This window comes from Schistocerca americana, chromosome 1 (assembly GCF_021461395.2).
Source record: "Schistocerca americana isolate TAMUIC-IGC-003095 chromosome 1, iqSchAmer2.1, whole genome shotgun sequence".
In the NCBI taxonomy this organism is placed as follows: domain Eukaryota; kingdom Metazoa; phylum Arthropoda; class Insecta; order Orthoptera; family Acrididae; genus Schistocerca; species Schistocerca americana.
Window position 1 is genome coordinate 267,176,160 of NC_060119.1, and position 12,639 is coordinate 267,188,798.

General features: G+C 42.1%; 1 non-coding gene across 1 annotated transcript; it reads left to right on the forward strand.

The window, feature by feature from the left end:
* The first annotated feature begins 824 nt into the window (after positions 1-824).
* Trnas-cga lies at positions 825-898 on the forward strand. The gene has a single exon. It is a non-coding gene; the product is annotated as a tRNA-Ser (tRNA).
* Positions 899-12,639: the final 11,741 nt, after the last annotated feature.

The following is a 12,639-nucleotide window of genomic DNA, read 5'->3' on the forward strand; positions in this document are numbered from 1 at the left end:
ATTTTTTAACTCATCAGCAGACAGCAGAAACATGTGGTCAGGCCTGTAAAAAGATTTGTGCTCAAATTATAGTTAGCGAGTGCATTTTCTGTAGATTTGCCAGCATCAATTTTGCCTCATGCGTGACCTACTTACTGCTGACACAACGCATTCTTCAGTCAGAACTCAACATTTTTTAACTCATTATTTCGCCTATTGCGCTCTACAGAAGTTAATAGTATTATTATCGGTTTTGTACGTGAAACGAAAAAAAGTCCGCTAAAAGAAGATTGTGTGATGTAGACTAACTGTATACTAGTATGAATGTACGTTTACTGAAAAAGGTAACGTCCGAAACTTCCTGGCAGATTAAAACTGTGTGCCCGACCGAGACTCGAACTCGGGACCTTTGCCTTTCGCGGGCAAGTGCTCTACCAGCTGAGCTACCGAAGCACGACTCACGCCCGGTACTCACAGCTTTACTTCTGCCAGTACCCCGTCTCCTACCTTCCAAGCTTTACAGAAGAGTACCGGGCGTGAGTCGTGCTTCGGTAGCTCAGTTGGTAGAGTACTTGCCCGCGAAAGTCAAAGGTCCCGAGTTCGAGTCTCGGTCGGGCACACAGTTTTAATCTGCCAGGAAGTTTCATATCAGCGCACACTCCGCTGCAGAGTGAAAATCTCATTCTGGAAACATCCCCCAGGCTGTGGCTAAGCCATGTCTCCACAGTATCCTTTCTTTCAGGAGTGCTAGTTCTGCAAGGTTCGCAGAAGAGCTTCTGTAAAGTTTGGAAGGTAGGAGACGAGGTACTGGCAGAAGTAAAGCTGTGAGTACCGGGCGTGAGTCGTGCTTCGGTAGCTCAGTTGGTAGAGCACTGCCCGCGAAAGGCAAAGGTCCCGAGTTCGAGTCTCGGTCGGGCACACAGTTTTAATCTTCCAGGAAGTTTCATATCAGCGCACACTCCGCTGCAGAGTGAAAATCTCATTCTGGAAGGTAACGTCCAATTGCCACAGTGTGTTGTGTGTTATGATGTCCTCAATAACGACCCATTGCGCCCTGTGCGTCTGGATCGTCATCTAACAACAGCCCAGCCAGCGTTGAAAAACAAATCAAAAGAGTTTTTTGTTGGAAAAGAAATTTTTTTAAATCGCATGAAGCTGGACTCTACTGGGATCTTTCAGCAGGATAATGAGAATGTTATTGAAGCATCATACGGGATTTCTTTCTTAATAGTAAAAAATAAACAATCTTACGCTATCGGTGATACGTTTATCAAACCTTCCATTCTTAAAGCAACGACAATTGTTTTTGGAGAACATAGTCAGCGAAAAATGGACTAGATAAATCTTTCTTGCTTTTTGTGGCAAAACAGCTTTCATCTCCTTAGGATAACACAGGAACCGCCATCTCTTTATAGAATTTAATTATGGTCTCTTTTTCAACTTTGTCGCCAAATGTTCTTATGAATATAAAAGAACATCCAGTTGAAACAGTGTACTTTTATATTACTTTACCTGTGATAACCCTCTTTTACTAAAGTGCGGATTGCAGATCGCTATCAAATAAGGTTTTTCGAAAGAAGCAAAAAAAAAGTAATGATTTCCATCATACATCTGACTGCATTATTATTCTTTCCATGGTACTGGAATTAAATTATCATCATCATCTTCTTCTTCTTGTTCCTTTCCAGGATCAAACTACTGCCGGTTCCGAACTCCCAAACAAAATCATTCCCATTTTTTTCCAGATCTTCCAGTATCTCTTTTTCCCATTCGGGATATAGTTCGGGATCTCATGGAGAATTCTGTGACCTGACGTTCGTATGAGGTTTTGTCTCTAATGTATATGATGTTTTTGTATTTCTTCTTTCATGTTGAAAATATTTAATTCATCTACATACTCTGCTATTCACAATAAAGTGCCTGGCAGAGGGTTCAATGAACCACCTTCAAGCTGTCTCTCTACCGTTCCACTCTCGAACGGCGCGCGGGAAAAATGAGCACTTAAATTTTTCTGTGCGAGCCATTATTTCTTTTATTTTATCGTGATGATCATTTATCCCTACGTAGGTGGGTGCCAACAGAATGTTTTCGCAACCGGAGGAGAAAACTGGTGATTGAAATTTCATGAGAAGATCCCGTCGAAACAAAAACGCCTTTGTTTTAATGATTGCCACTCCAATTCAGGTATCATGTCTGTGGCACTATCTCCCCTACTTCGCGATGATACAAAACGATCTGCCCTTATTTGTACTTTTTCGATGTCATCCATCAGTCCCACCTGACGCGGATCCCACACCGCACAGCAATACTCCAGAATAGGGCGGACAAGAGTAGCGTAAGCAGTCTCTCTAGTAGATCTGTTGCACCTTCCAAGTGTTCTGCCAATGAATCGCAGTCTTTGGTTTGCTGTACCCACATTATCTGTATGATCGTTCCAATTTAGGTTATTTGAAATTGTAATCCTAAGTATTTAGTTGAATTTACAGCCTACAGATTTGTGTGATTCATCGTGTAATCGAAATTTGATGGATTTCTTTTAGTACTCACGTGAATAACTTCACACTTTTCTTTATTCAGGGTCAATTGCCACTTTCGGCGCCCTACAGACATCTTATCTAAATCATTTTTCAATTCGTTTTGGTCATCTGATGACTTTACAAGACGGTAAATGACAGCATCATCTGCAAACACTCTAAGACGACTACTCAGATTGTCTCCTACATCATTAATGTAGATCAGGAACAACAGAGGTCCTATAACACTTCCTTGGGGAACGCCGGATATTCCATAGGCACGCAGTTTGATTAGAAGACGTTTGTGAGGAACTGTGTCGAAAACCTTCTGGAAATCTAAAAATATTGAATCATTTTGACATACTATGTCTATAGCACTCATTCCTTCATGAGTATAAAGAGCTAGTTGTGTTTCGCAAGAACGATATTTTCTGAATCCCTGCTGACTATGTGTCAATAAATTGTTTTCTTCGAGATACTTCATAATCCAGAATGAGATTTTCACTCTGCAGTGGAGTGTGCGCTGGTATGAAACTTCCTGGCAGATTAAAACTGTGTGCCCGACCGAGACTCGAACTCGGGACCTTTGCCTTTCGCGGGCAAGTGCTCTACCATACCTTTTTTTTTTTTTTTTTTAATCTCATTTTGTTCGTTATAGTTCGTTGCAATCGTTCTTGGCGGACGTCCCATGACGCCCATTGAAGTTCATTATTGATCCATTCACTCAGTTTTTTTTTATTTTTTTATTACAGAGGGCAGCTAGCCCTCTGACCGAACACGCTGAGCTACCGTGCCGGCATTATTTTGTTCGCTTTTGTTCGTTGCATCTGCTCGGTGCGGACGTCGTGAGACATCCGTTTAAGTTCGTTGTTGATCGATTAGCTCAGTTTTTTTTATTACAGAGGGCTGCTAACCCTCTGACCGAACACCCTGAGCTACCTTGCCGGCTAAATTTTCTCCCGAGGGAAGACTTGAATCAAAGCCCCATCGATACCATCTGAGCTACCGAAGCACGACTCAGGCCCGGTACTCACAGCTTTACTTCTGCAAGTATCTCGTCTCCTACCTTCCAAACTTTACAGAACCTCTCCTGCGAACCTTGCAGAACTAGCACTCCTGAAAGAAAGGATACTGCGGAGACATGGCTTAGCCACAGCCTGGGGGATGTTTCCGGAATGAGATTTTCACTCTGCAGCGGAGTGTGCGCTGATATGAAACTTCCTGGCAGATTAAAACTGTGTGCCCGACCGAGACTCGAACTCGGGACCTTTGCCTTTCGCGGGCAAGTGCTCTACCATACCTTTTTTTTTTTTTTTTAATCTCATTTTGTTCGTTATAGTTCGTTGCAATCGTTCTTGGCGGACGTCCCATGACGCCCATTGAAGTTCATTATTGATCCATTCACTCAGTTTTTTTTATTTTTTTATTACAGAGGGCAGCTAGCCCTCTGACCGAACACGCTGAGCTACCGTGCCGGCATTATTTTGTTCGCTTTTGTTCGTTGCATCTGCTCGGTGCGGACGTCGTGAGACATCCGTTTAAGTTCGTTGTTGATCGATTAGCTCAGTTTTTTTATTACAGAGGGCTGCTAACCCTCTGACCGAACACCCTGAGCTACCTTGCCTGCTAAATTTTCTCCCGAGGGAAGACTTGAATCAAAGCCCCATCGATACCATCTGAGCTACCGAAGCACGACTCAGGCCCGGTACTCACAGCTTTACTTCTGCAAGTATCTCGTCTCCTACCTTCCAAACTTTACAGAACCTCTCCTGCGAACCTTGCAGAACTAGCACTCCTGAAAGAAAGGATACTGCGGAGACATGGCTTAGCCACAGCCTGGGGGATGTTTCCGGAATGAGATTTTCACTCTGCAGCGGAGTGTGCGCTGATATGAAACTTCCTGGCAGATTAAAACTGTGTGCCCGACCGAGACTCGAACTCGGGACCTTTGCCTTTCGCGGGCAAGTGCTCTACCATCTGAGCTACCGAAGCACGACTAACGCCCGGCAGACGAGATACTGGCAGAAGTAAAGCTGTGAGTACCGGGCGTGAGTCGTGCTTTGGTAGCTCAGATGGTAGAGCACTTGCCCGCGAAAGGCAAAGGTCCCGAGTTCGAGTCTCGGTCGGGCACACAGTTTTAATCTGCCAGAAAGTTTCATACTTCATAATGTTTGAATACAGTATATATTCCAAAACCCTACTGGGAATCGACGTTAGTGATATGGGCCTGTAATTCAACGGATGACTCCTACTTCCCTTTTTGTGTATTGGTGTGACTTGAGCAATTTTCCAGTCTTTAGGTGCGGATCTTCCTGTGAGCGAGCGGTTGAATATATCTGCTAAATATGGAGCTATTGTATCAGCATACTCTGAGAGTAACCTGACTGGTATATAATCTGGACCACAGGCCTTGGCTTTATTAAGTGATTCAAGCTGCTTTGTTACACCGAATATATCTACTTCTATATTTCTCATCTTGTCAGTTGTTCTTGATTGGAATTTGGGAGTACTTACTTCATCTTCTTTGGTGGAGGAGTTTCGGAATACCGTGTTTAATAACCCTGCTTTAGTGGCACTGTCATCAGTGACTTCACCGTAGTTATCACGCAGTGAAGGTATTGATTGCGTCTTGCCAGCGGTATGCTTTATGTATGACCAGAATCTCTTTGGGTTTTCTGCCAGATTTCGAGACAGAATTTCGTTGTGGAAATTATTATAATCATCTCACATTGAAGTACGCGCTAAATTTCGAACGTCTGCAAAACTTCGCCTGTCTTGGGGATTTTACGTTCTTCTAAATTTGGCATGTATTTTTCGCTGTTTCTGCAACGGCGATCTGACCCCTTTCGCGTACCATGGGGGATATTAATTTATGTGGTATACATCTGTCAATTGCTGTCGATACTATCTCTTTGAAATCATTCCACAACTTTTCTACGCTTACATGATCAGATCGGAAGGAGCGAAGACTGTCTCTTAAAAAGGCATTTAGAGCATCATGTTCTAATATCTTCATTTCTAATCACGTCTCTTCTTGCACGCCCCTTCGTCTTCCTTAGGAACTTCATCTTTGTTGTCAGAATTTATTTATTTATGTTTTGTAGGAACGCGGATTTAGCGTCCACAGGATAGCGCAGGAACCGCCATCAGTTTGTAGAATTTCATGATGGTCTCTTTTTGTGGCACAATTTTCTGCTAATGATACCACAGACAGCGTATTTTATTTACATATTAGAATCAAAATCAAAACTTGTAGCACAGCTTAAATAAGGGATTTGTGGGACTTGTTCTACAACTGAGTTGTTCAAAATAATTTTTGGCCTCTGGTACCACTAGGACATACATTGGTCAGTTCTTGATGCTGATAGTAAATTTAACTGTTCAAGCGTCTCTCGCCGGTGCACTGAATAACTGTGTTTTCTTTAATTAATGGCCATGTTTTATTAAAAAGAAAAGTGTTTGCTGTTAGTAACTTTAACTGTGCTACACCTCTCACCGGTGTACTGAATAACTGTATTTTCTTTCATTTATGGTCATGTTTTATTAAAAGGCAACGTGTTTACATTTAGTAACTTTAATTGCGCAAACACCTCTCACCCGTGCACTGCGTAACTATGGGTCACGTTTTTTTTATAAAAGGCAAAGAGCTTCTGACAATGTGTATTTAGTTGTGTCCAGTATTTTCTCAGTGTGTCGCAAGCTTAAAACTGATTGACGTTTTTCTGTTTCATAAAGTTCGTCTTTTGCTCTTGTTAGATGTGCTGTTTTGTGGCGTGTTTGGCTGCATGTAAATTGATCACTAGTGGAAACGTTAAGATGGGGCCAAGTGGGTTCCTGTTGTGCATGGCTGTTGGTGGGCCAGTATACTTGTATGTCTGGTATTACGTTTGTGGCTTGTGTACTTGTTCCATCGGGTTCACCTTCTTATAGGGTTCTTCCTCATGAAATGTTAATTGAGCTACTGGTGATGTCATTTTAGTTTTATAATGGTTCGCGATTTTTCTTGTATTCTTAAAAGAGTTCTTGAAAATTTTTAAGTTTTTGGAATTTTCTTGTAAAAGTATTTGTTTAAGAATACTTGTATGAATAGTTTTCTCAATTGGCCCCTTTTAAATAAATGCGGATTACAGGCTTTGCTTAAAATAACAGGCTATTTCAAAGATGATTAAACTGGAATACTGAGTTGTAAATCTGATTGCTTCTTGCTCATTCATTTAAGATACATTCTGTTGACGGTATTTACTGTCAAGTGTACTTATTACTGGTGTGTACACCTGGGTGTTGTGTGAAATAAAGATATTTTTTATGCAGGCTCAGTAGCCGCCGCTCGTAGATCCCCTTGTCCTTTTATTAATTTAATTACTAGCAGAGCGTAGTTATGTAGTTATTTGGTCAAGTAGGTGGTGGTATTGTAAATATTGGTAGTAAGCAAGCAGTGTAATGTAGCTAATACACTGTCGCATGATTCAAGTAAATTATCCATTGTACTCGTAATATTGTGCTGTTTCAGATTGTAGAATCCTGAGAACAACGAGTATGAAGGTCTGATTCATTTGAGGGAAAATTACCTCCAGTTTGAATTGCACATTAGACAGCAGTCTGAGAAGGGCAGCATTAACGAGTTGTGCCAGTGGTTGCGGGTTGCTTTGGGCTTACAGGCAAACATCACCCCTCAACTACTGGGGAGGCAAGTGCAGCCTGCTGTCTGATGTGCAAGTGGGTGCCTCTGCATTTAGTGTTGCGTCTCTCTCCTGTACCGAAATCTTTCAATTGCAAGCCTTGTTAGATCATTTAGAAAACGGGGTCGAGCACGTATGTTTAATTAATAAAGATCCTCAGAGACTGTCAGAAATTCAAATGTTGCAAGAGGAAGTTCCAGCAATACAACAACAAGTGTCTTCAAATGATTCAAATGGCTCTGAGCACTATGGGACTTTACTTCTGAGGTCATCAGTCCCCTAGAAATTAGAACTACTTAAACCTAACTAACCTAAGGACATCACACACATCCATGCCCGAGGCAGGATTCAAACCTGCGACCGCAGCGGTCGTTCGGTTCCAAACTGTAGCGCCTAAAACCGCTCGGCCACTCCCGGCCGGCTCAAGTGTCTTCCTTAACTGGCTAGATGAAGATGATGTAGGACGTGCAGGACATGGAGATATGAATCAAAGGCTTCATCCTTGTAAACAATTTTATAAATTACGTAACCCTTTACCTGCCATTATTCAGGAAGTTCTGGGGCTATTTGTAGGAGGAAGTACCGACCAGACGGTGCAATTATTGTGGTTCGCTGTTAAACTACAACAAACCCACGTATTGCAAGTTCCGTGTAGTGTTATTTTCCAATTAATTTCCCCTTTAACTGTTGGTTGACTGAGTAGGATAGTTGTGGAAACCTTGCAAAATGAGAAAGCCTTAAGTGCGCTCCACAAGAAAATTCTTTCTGGACGATTAGAAACTCGGATGGACAATGTCCTTTATGAAGATGAAAAGCAGTTCTGTCAGTTTATACTGTAGAATCGATTGACCAGAAAAGGGCATACAACGTTCTGTTGGATCTTGAATCATGTATTTTGTTCTCTCTCTCTCTCTCCTTTTTATTTATTTATTTATTTATTTATTTATTTATTTATTTTTTTTTTTTAAGCGCGTATTTCATGAGAGACTGTGTCGTGCCGCACAATAGATGTCAGGAGAGTTGATGTCACCAAGCAGGCAAGCAGGTACGTGGCCGCCTTGTGACCACGGATCTCCGCCATTAGGCTGCCGTCGGGAATGCACAGTGACTAAACTACGCTTACCATATGTGTGGGCCTAGCTTGACTCTAAATCCGTGTGCACTCAACTTGAATCCGGTAGTAATCCTTCGTTGGTCGATTACGATTGATATCGTAGATACTGCTGAGTTTGTAGGTTTCCTGACTCGAAAAACCATGAACCAGAACTGCCGTTCGATGTCAGGGTAGCCCCACTTCATGTTTTATTATTTAACACGGCCAGTGAAGTTTTTGATGTAAGGGGGTTAACCGTGAAGTTGTTGTTGAACGGCAGTTTTTTAGAGACTGTGCAGAGTCTTCTTCACTATACAGGGGGTCGGGTTAATTTAAATTCTAGCCTGAAAGAAGGTATCCATTTTCTGTTCCTGGTAGATACATGTAGGTGTGTAGTGTTTCTGTTAATGGGCCTGAGTTTCAGGTGGGATATCTGCCTGAGTAGGAGGCCTCCGAATTTGTGGAGCTATTAAATGGGTTTCGTGAGGTCCTGACGGATCAGTTGGGAGTTACTGATAAGATCAAGTATCAAATTTATATCTACAGCATACTCCAAAAGCCAACTAATGGATAACCAACCAGAATCCGCTGCGACAGACGAAATATAAGCTTTTACCATACAAAATGGAAAAAAATTGCATAAAATTGCGAATCAGTTGTTACATGATGGAGTAGGGAGACTGTCGGTTTCACCATAAGTGGCTGCAATATTTTTGGTCCCAAAGCAGAATGGTAAGAGTTATGCCTGTTGTCGATATCGGGCATTGAATAGAAAGGTGGTTGTGGAATATGTGCCACTTCCTCAGCTAGATGGTCTGCGGCGGATAACGTCATCACCATAGTAGATCTTAACCAGGCATATTACCAAATACCCCTTACACAAGATTCCAAGCCGTTAACTGTCTTTTCTACTGATAATAACCTTTCTGAATTTAATAGGTTTGCCGTTGGTTTAGTCACAGGTGTGGCAGTCTTGTCTCATCTATTGGACTCTGTCCTGGGCGATCTTAAATTCAAATTTGTATACAACTATCTGCACGATGTGGTTGTGGATAGTACTAGCATTGGACCATCTGAGCCAAATTTTGGGGCATTTGAGAGAGGCTTGACATTTAGTTAAGCCTACAAGGCTTAATTTAGCCCACAATGAAATATTCTTTTTGGGACACATTGTATCCTCCAAAGGGATTGGCATTGATCAAAAACATACTTAGGCAGTCCATAAGTTCCCTGTGCCTCTGGATAAGAAGGACGTTGCCTGATTTGCTGGCTTACATGTGGAACACATCAAACAATATATAAATACATTGCTAAAAAGTAGCTGTGAATTATTCTAAAGGCAGTCGCCACTGGCTTCTCAGTCGGCCTGTGCGGTGATTTCTGTGCGAACTAACGCTAGTTTTGACTTACTAATGTTTAAAAAAGTAAATAGATGATAAAAATGTACATTCATTTTGAGGACTTTGCATACTGCAATTGAAACAGTATTACATACAAAGAATTCACCGTAAAGTCTAAGCTGGCAAATCTAATCCGTGAAAGACAGATACAGTCTGTAAAGTAAAATTTGTGGCAGAAATTTCACAGCCTTTCAAATTAAAAGTAGGAGTTCGACAAGGTGACAGCCTATCCGCAATTCTTTTTGATAATGTTATAGAGAAAAAAGTGAGAATTTGGAACGAAAACTTATTGAACTCAACAGCTCACCTATAAGGTTATGAAGAGGAAGAAAAAGATCGAAGTCAACTGTCTTGCATTTGCTCACCATTTTGCTATACTTTCGTAAAATATTGCATCTGCTACAACGCAAATAAATCTGCTGGATAAAATAGCCAGCAGAACTGGCTTAAGGATTCCTGCAGGAAAAAAAAATTAACAAACGTTAAGGATGCTCCAAAATTCCCGAGTACAGATATTGGTCAAATAGGTAGGGTAAAAAAATTCAAAGATCTAGGGGAGATAATCCAAGAAAATGTTTCGGAAAAGTCTGCAATAGAGGAAATGTTGCATAAAATGGGGAGAGCATATGGTATCACCAAAAACCTCTTCAAAGAAAAGCGCCTACCCAAAAATGCAAAAATAAGGCATTACAGCACAGTAGTGAAGCCAGAATACCTATATGCAAGCGAATTCCTGATATTAAACTATAATTTAGATTAATTACAAGTACTAGAAAGATGCATTATAAGGAAAATATTAGGACCACAAAACACAGTAGAAGTTTGGAAATTATGAAGTAATGCTGAAATCTACCAAAATATAGAAAATATCACAAACGTAATAAGAAAAAGAAGACTCATGCTTTTTGGACTTTTGTTTCGAATGCAGGACAGTAGATTAACTAAAAAGATTTTCAAATATTTTGGGGGGGAAAAGTCCACAACAAGCTGGGTCAACGAAGTACTAAAGAATTTAGAAAGAAATAATATAAAAAAGAAGATATAAACAACAGAGGAGCCTTTTTGGAAAAGGTATTAAAAATGGAAGGATTCCAAGGAAGGGTAACTAAAAAGACTGGTTGAAGATGACCTGAGGACAGGAAGAAGAAACATGATGAACAGATGAAAGCATACCTGAAGAAAAGAAAAGAAAGGGCGGAGAACTGAATTTGGAACGTGGTCCTCAGTCGGCTTATTTGCAGTGAAAAAAAATGTACAATTGCGCTTGATTACAGGGCTAAATGTTTACTAATAACTAATTATTGAGACACAAATGGCTTCATTTTAACATCAGCTCCAATTATAAATATACACCTTGAGCTCTAGGAACTTACGTACGTACCAGCAGAAGACACATTACACTTTACGATGCATTCACACCCAGATTTCCCAAAGCACAGTATAATTATTGACTCAGTTTGGCGCTAAATTCATTGAGATTTAGAGTACACAGCCTACTGGTATAGAAAAAAATTTTACTTTTCTTAATGTGGACCATGCTCTCATATGTGACCATGGAGAGTTACTATTATAATAGGCCAACACTGGAAGAAAGGGGGGGGAGGGGGGGAGAGGAGGGTCCATGGGCGTCGCTATGCCTGCTGGTATCTGCTGGCACCGGCCGAGCCCAAGACAATCCTTAAAAGGTTCCTAAACATTAGAGTTCTTCGTTGTTATCTGCTCCTTGAGCAAAGTACGTCGAGGCGACTGCTGCTGGCAGAAACTTTTCTCTATATTTCATACACGGGGACACAACTAGAATGCCACGTTCATTTTCAATGAGGTGGCTGGCAACATGTCCGTTAAAACTAACGTGAACATATTCTTTGTAAACAAAGTGGGAGGAGCATCGATAGCAATGGACAATAAAATACTATGTAGAAAAGTCTTGACCTATAAAGGCACTTTTATTCACAAGTAGTGAACAGTTTCGACGAAGTGTGGACCTTCGGACCATATTCAGGTGATGACCTGCGGAGACGCCACTGTTCGGTTTCTGAGAGTGGCATTTACAGTTCCTGTTCCGTTCCATCACCTCCACACGTCGTCACTGGAAGTCCGAAGATGATGCGCATCGGGTCGAAACCGGTCACCAGTTTACGAAAAAAAAGTGTTTTTATATAAACAAGACTACTTGTTCTACAATTTATTACTTACCTCAAGTCGCCCTCCAGTTTGTCCCACATACTAACATCACAATTATTAGCGACTGACTGCCGTACATTTCTTAATTCTAATAAACACAGACGCTGACCACACACCTATATGGAATCGAACCCAGCTACGTATTTGTGGACACATTCATCTCTTTCTGTGCCCGGAACAAATATTAGTCACTAAAAGGGTGTAAAGGCCAACGGTCTTGCCGCAGTGGTAACACCGGTTCCCCTCAGACCACCGAAGTTAAGCGCGTCGTGTTTGGATGGTTGACTCTATGGGTCTGCCAAGTGCTGTTGGCTTGTGGGGTGCACTCAGCCCTGGACAGGCCAACTGAGGAGCTTGTCTGAGAAGCAGCGGCTCTGGCCACGAAAACTGACGACGACATCCGCATCCAGCGCCGCCTATCGGCTGAGGATGACACGCCGGTCTGTCGGAACCCTTAGGCCTTCCGATGAATGTTTGGACGAAGAGTATGGTGTAACGCATGACAAACTGTCAGATTTATTTTGGATGTGCATATTTGTGGATGTAAACGAACGTAGGTATCTTGAAGATAATCGATATATGAATTGCCAAAGCTGCTTATGAAGTGGCGGGGACCACGGAGGGCAGTCGGAGCGAGACTGCCGCCGCGTTAACCAGCTCCGGGCAGACACCTGCTGCTGGCGGCAGAGGGAGCATGCTTCGACCAATCAGAACGAAGCGCGCCGGTGGCGGCGGCGGCGCCTGGCGTCCGCGGGCTGCGCCGGCGTCCGGCGGCGGCGGCGGCGGCGGCG